The following is a 6,000-nucleotide window of genomic DNA, read 5'->3' as shown; positions in this document are numbered from 1 at the left end:
CTGCGGGAAGGAAGCAGGCGAGGGCGGGTTGGCAGCCGGGCACTGCCACCCAGCTCGGGCGGCGTCGGGACCCCTCTTCTCCAGCAGCGCTGCCCGCCCGGCACCCCGGGAGCGGCCCCGCGGGGAGGGACGGACGGGACCTGCGGTGGCAGCGAGGCGGGCGCGGGGAGAGCGTTCTGCGCCCCGGAGAGTGGCTCTGGAGCGCCGCCCGCCCCCGTGCGCAGCCGGCAGAGCGACGGGAGCCGAGCGGCCAGACCCGCTGCCTGGACTCGCCAACCTCGTCCCCAGAAGTTGACCCAAAGTCCGGTACCTTGGGGCTGCTGCCGCCCCGCGGGACGGGGCCGGGAGCCCGGCGCGTCCTGAGGCTCCAGCGATGAGGCACCGCTCCCTCCCTCCCTCCCTCCCTCCTCCTGCCGCCCCGCCGGCTGCCGGCGCAGCAGGTGCGGGAGGTGACACTGACCTGCGGCGCCCGCCCGCCGCTGCGGGAGCGCTCTCCTGCCCCACGGGGAAGCGCAGCCGCCTCCACCGCCGCCGCAGCAGGCGAGGGGGGAAGGAGCGAAGCTGTACACAGTGCAGTGCGCTGCGGTGCGGCGGCAGGTGCCGGCCGGCCCCGCGGCTCGACCCCGGGGGAGGGGCGGGGCGAGGGGCGGCTCCCGCTCACCTGCCCGGCTCCCGCCGTGCGGGGCGGGGAGCGGCCGTGGAGGAGGAGTCGGGCTCGGCTCCGTGGGGCGGGGAAAGGTCAGTGTACCCTGCCGGAGTGGAGAGACAGGGGAGAAGAGGAAAAGGAGAAGGAGGCGGGCCCCTCAGCGCAAGTGAGGCAGCACCGTGAGCGCGTAATGATATCCAGGGCTGCCGAGCGTGGACGGCCGCAGTGTTGCCAGTGTGAATGGCTGAAACAAAATATCACTACTTTTTGTTTGTGCACGTGATGGATGTGCGTGGGTGGGTAGCCTTGAAGAAAATAGAATTGTGTTTAACTGCCCATCTTTAAAAAATGAACGGAGCTGTAGGTCAGACCGTGCAGTCTGCTATTTGTATTTGAACTGGTTTAGTATCGGGACTTTGAATTTCTTTGTGATAATGGATATATGGCCATACAGCTTTACCTGTTTTTATTCATCCAGAAAGGAGAAAAAAGATTTGCTTGTGCCACGCCATGTGTTAAAAGTAGTGATTTGTTCTTTGGAGAACTATGCCATGTAATATGCATTTGATCCATAGTACTCTTCCCATCAGCTACACAATCAGTTACTCGAAGTTGACTATGATGGTGTGGAGGAGTTCATGAAAGCATCATATTTCAGCCTCATCTTCTCTTGCAGATCAACTTCTACTACTTGAAGCTCCCCTGAAAAGCCCATACAGATAAGTATGGAAATTGGTCAATGCAGGTTACTGAGGGAGAGGAGCCTAGGGCATGCACTTTACTCTGTAGATTGGGATCTACGAATCCAAAGGCTTTTGGATAGGAAAGCATGTGTGCGCACACTTGAAGTGCTTCAAACTGTCTATCATACTAACTAATATCAGCAGCAAAACCTTTCTCCTATGGAATAAAACAGTAACAAAATATGGCCTTTACATTCCCTCCTAACAAGTAAGCAACTAACATTTTCTGAGATGCATAGCACCAGGGCATCAGGCTTTTTTGGGCCAAGGACAGCAACAGACCATAGGGTCAAGTTTCTCCATGTGAATATGACTTACTGCTTTGCTACTCACTTGTAGAGAAAGAGAACACGAGCATGTCTGCTCATCTTGTGTCCCAGGGAAGTGCCTGGGAAAAAGGGAATTTATGTTGAAAGAAAGATATTTTTTATTTATAAAAGCCCTTTTCACAAAAGGGCTCACAAAATGCCAAACTTACTTCAAATCAGTGTGTTTTTTTCAGTTAAACCCATTTCAAAGAATTATCCAAAGGAAGAGTTTTGCCCTTTTTGACACTGTGCTGAAAAGAGAGAGGCAGGTTGGAAAGCTTTGTAAGAGATGTGTGAGTGGGAGGGTGCTGCCTGTGTGTGTATGTAGTGGTGCAGGAGGACAGCAAAACCTGCTCTGCTTTTGAAAGCCACAGCATGCTGTTCCACAAGATTGTCACTAAGGTTCATGTTTATATAAAAACAATTCTGAAAGTGAAAATGTATGCGCTCTCCCTTTCTTGCTGCAACAGTACTTGTTGCATTCCTTCAGTGCTAGTGCTCATCCTCATTCAATGGGAAGTTCAGCTGCACGAATAAATCTGTCTCAGAACACAACAGATTCTGAAACTTTACCTAAAAACTCCTTAACTGTAAGGAAGGCCCAAAACTTTATCAAAACAGACTGTAAACACAGCTCCTCAAACTTTCAGTTCCCAGCCAGCTGCCAGCCCTTCCTTTTATCCCATGAATTAGTCCCCACAACAGAAGCAAGCAGAAGAGTATAGACCTCTGACACCAGTCCTTTCCTTACATTAGTATATCCAGCAGCAAACTCAGGCTGATTCTTTGAATCCCAAACTCTAAAACTTGTCTTCTCTTTCACTCTTCACAGAATCGTGGAATCACACAATATTCTGAGCTGGAAGGGACCACAAGGATCATCAAGTCCAGCTGTTAAATGAATGGCCCATACAGGATCGAACCCACAGCCTTGTCATTATAACACCATGCTTGAATCAACTGAGTACCTGGAGATAAAACCAAGGTCCTGTTCCTATGTCAGAACAGAAAAATACAGATATTTGTGACTATTGGCCCCAGTACCCTTCCTAGCTCTGCAGGCATTGCAAAAAAATCTGTTCATCCAATATCCCTATTCTTAGCCAGAAAATCCAAACAGTCAATAGAAAGACAGAGTTGGTTGACACAACATGCTCCAGTTTTTGCAACTTCAGTAACAACTCACTTGTTCAGGCTTTGGATTTCCAAAGTCTGTCCCTAATTCCTACTTCAGTTGCAACTCTGAGACTCACATATATTAAAAAACCCTACCATGAATAACAGTCTCTTACTGACATCCTCCCTATTCCTAATACTGAGGGCTGTGCAGCAAGCAGTAACAGTACCAGTTCCTCGACATTTGGATTCCTAACTCAGCCCTAAGTGTTACCTTATTATGAATACCTATGGACTCCAGACTCCTAAAGTTCTTTGGGCAGCAGCATGTGGTGAATAATATGGAACCCATACGTGCCCTGTAGTAGAACAGAAAATAAAGTATCTTCAAATGTGGCTGGCAGCAATTCATGTTCTTCAAGATCTACAGTTCCAAAACATATGGCTAACCCTACTCCTCATTCTAGCCTTCATTTTAGTGGTAACAAATGCCTCATGCTTTCAAGAAAAGAGAATACTTTGACTCCCCCGCTTTGTCAGGCCCTGCAGAGCCCTGCAATGAAGGCAGCTTCCAGTGGCAAGCTTGGTTCGTGCCATCCCTACATCAACTGCAAACTGAACCCTGACAGTTTCTCTACTTATAATAAGCTGTTCACTTCTACTGTAGCTTACAAAACACTTCCTCTGACTGACACAAGCTTTGTTCCTAACTGCAGTCCTTACAACATCCTGCAATAATCTATGTCCTTCAGGCTTTGAACTCCCAGTCCTGGCTCTAGCTGTAGCATCAGCATAATTATATCCAGAATACCATGCCTTCAGAGAAAGATAATGTAAAGTATGGCCCCCACTGATGTCCTGAATCTGCAAGCCCTAGAGCATTCAGCAATAATCATAGTTCCCTAAGGTTCAGATTTCTGAGTCTTAACCATTATCTTTAATCAAGGAATTAATCTCTGCAGCTAAAGAATAGGAAGGGTATTTATGCTCTCACTCTTATCTCCATGAGCCCTAGAGTCTCTCCATTCCCTTTAGATAGCTGTAGGGGACACAGCAATATAATTCTGCTTTGAAGATCCAGTTAGATGGCATTCTTGTGTGTTTGTGTATTACCTTCCTACTCAGAGTTTTCCTGGTTTCTGTCCCTGGTATGGGCAGGGGGTCTGTTGGCACTGGAATCTTCTTCCTCCCTTCACTTCAGACTTTGACTCTCTACTAGTCAATAAAGAAATAAGAAGGTGTCCAGACAGGCTCCTGCAGCTTGTGCCTTTGAGCAAGGTTTGGGGAGAGTGCAGCATTGAGGCAAAATATCATAGTCTCTCCAGCTACTGCCAGTTTGAGGAACTTGAACAGCTAGAGAAGTGCCCACTTGTGGACCCTTCCTCCCAGCCCCATCTCTTTTTCTGCCCTCTCCACCCTCTTCATAGAATCATAGAATCAACTGGGTTGGAAAAGACCTCTGAGATCATCAAGTCCAACCCTTGATCCACTACCACCATGGTTCCTAGACCATGGCACTAAGTGCCACATCCAGTCTCTTTTTAAAAATCTCCAGGGACGGAGAATCCACCACTTCCCTGGGCAGCCCATTCCAATGCCTTAATACCCTCTCTGTAAAGAATTTCTTCCTAATATCTAACCTAAGCCTCCCCTGGCAGAGCTTAAGACCATGCCCTCTTGTCTTACTGATAGCTGCCTGGGAGAAGAGACCAACCCCCACCTGGCTATAACCTCCTTTCAGGTAGTTGTAGAGAGTGATAAGGTCTCCCCTGAGCCTCCTCTTCTCCAGGCTGAACAACCTCAGCTCCCTCAGCCTCTCCTCATAGCACTTGTGCTCAAGTCCCTTCACCAGCCTCGTTGCTCTTCTCTGGACCTGCTCCAGCACCTCAATATCCTTCCTGAACTGAGAGGCCCAGAACTGGACACAGTACTCCAGGTGAGGCCTCACCAGCACTGAGTACAGGGGAAGAATCACTTCCCTGGTCCTGTTGGCCATGCTGTTCCTGATCCAGGCCAGAATGCCATTGGCCTTCTTGGCCACCTGGGCACACTGCTGGCTCATGTTCAGCTTCCTGTCAATCCAAACTCCCAGGTCCCTTTCTGCCTTGCTGCTCTCCAGCCACTCTGTCCCCAGCCTGTAGTGCTGCAGGGGGTTGTTGTGGCCAAAGTGCAGGACCCGGCTCTTGGCCTTGTTGAACCTCATCCTGTTGGAATCAGCCCAACTCTCCAGCCTGTCCAGGTCCCTCTGCAGAGCCCTCCTGCCTTCCAGCAGGTCGACACTCCGTCCCAACTTAGTGTCATCTGCAAATTTGTGAATGGTACACTCAATCCCCTCATCTAAATCATCGATAAAGATATTAAACAGAACTGGGCCCAACACTGATCAGGCTCTGATCAGTACTCTGTGTGAGGGAGCATGATACTGGCAGCAGCTGAAGAGGTTGTCACTGTCTACATCTCCATGTGGGAAGAAGGGGGAGAGAGCAGCAGCCTAGCTGGGTTTGGAAAACGCTCTCCCTCCAGACATGTGAATCCAGGCCGACCTTGTGCAAACACAGTTAATCATTTCACAGTGTATCATTTGCACAGATGTGTCCTGCGCAGTGTTTGAGCTTATCATAAATGACACAGTTGCTCCACGTGCTCTGCAAACCACTCTCAGTAGCTATGTTCACTTTTGCCTCTTCACAATGGGATTTAAGCCTCCCCATCCCTGGAAATGTTCAAGGTCAGGTTGGACAGGGCTCTGAGCAACCTGACCTAGTTGAAGATGTCCCTCATCATTGCAGGGAGGTTGGAATAGATAATCTTCCAACCCAAACTACTCTGTGATTCTGTGGTTCAGCCCAGCTATTATTACCACAAGCATTCCTGGCACCTCTCCAAGATCTCACTAAGACCAGAGTTTAGCCTAATATCACACCCGCCATCGCTCCTCCCTCCTGTGTGCTGAATTTGACAGTAATACACAGCTTAGGCCTTTCAAAAACCTTGTTTCAAAAGAGATCCCAAACCTGATACCTTCCTTCCCAGAGTCTTAGGCCAAGTGCCCCTGCAGTACTGTCTCCATCAATTAAGCTCAAATGTTGTGTGAGCTTTGAGAATGCTAAGTGTGGAGGAAAGTGTAGTCTTACCTCTTCTTTAGAAATAAAATGGATATGGTACCAATTCACCCTGCTTTGTGCTC

This window comes from Corapipo altera, unplaced genomic scaffold (genome assembly GCF_003945725.1).
Source record: "Corapipo altera isolate COAL_440 unplaced genomic scaffold, ASM394572v1 44, whole genome shotgun sequence".
In the NCBI taxonomy this organism is placed as follows: Eukaryota; Metazoa; Chordata; class Aves; order Passeriformes; family Pipridae; genus Corapipo; species Corapipo altera.
This window is presented reverse-complemented; position numbering follows the sequence as displayed.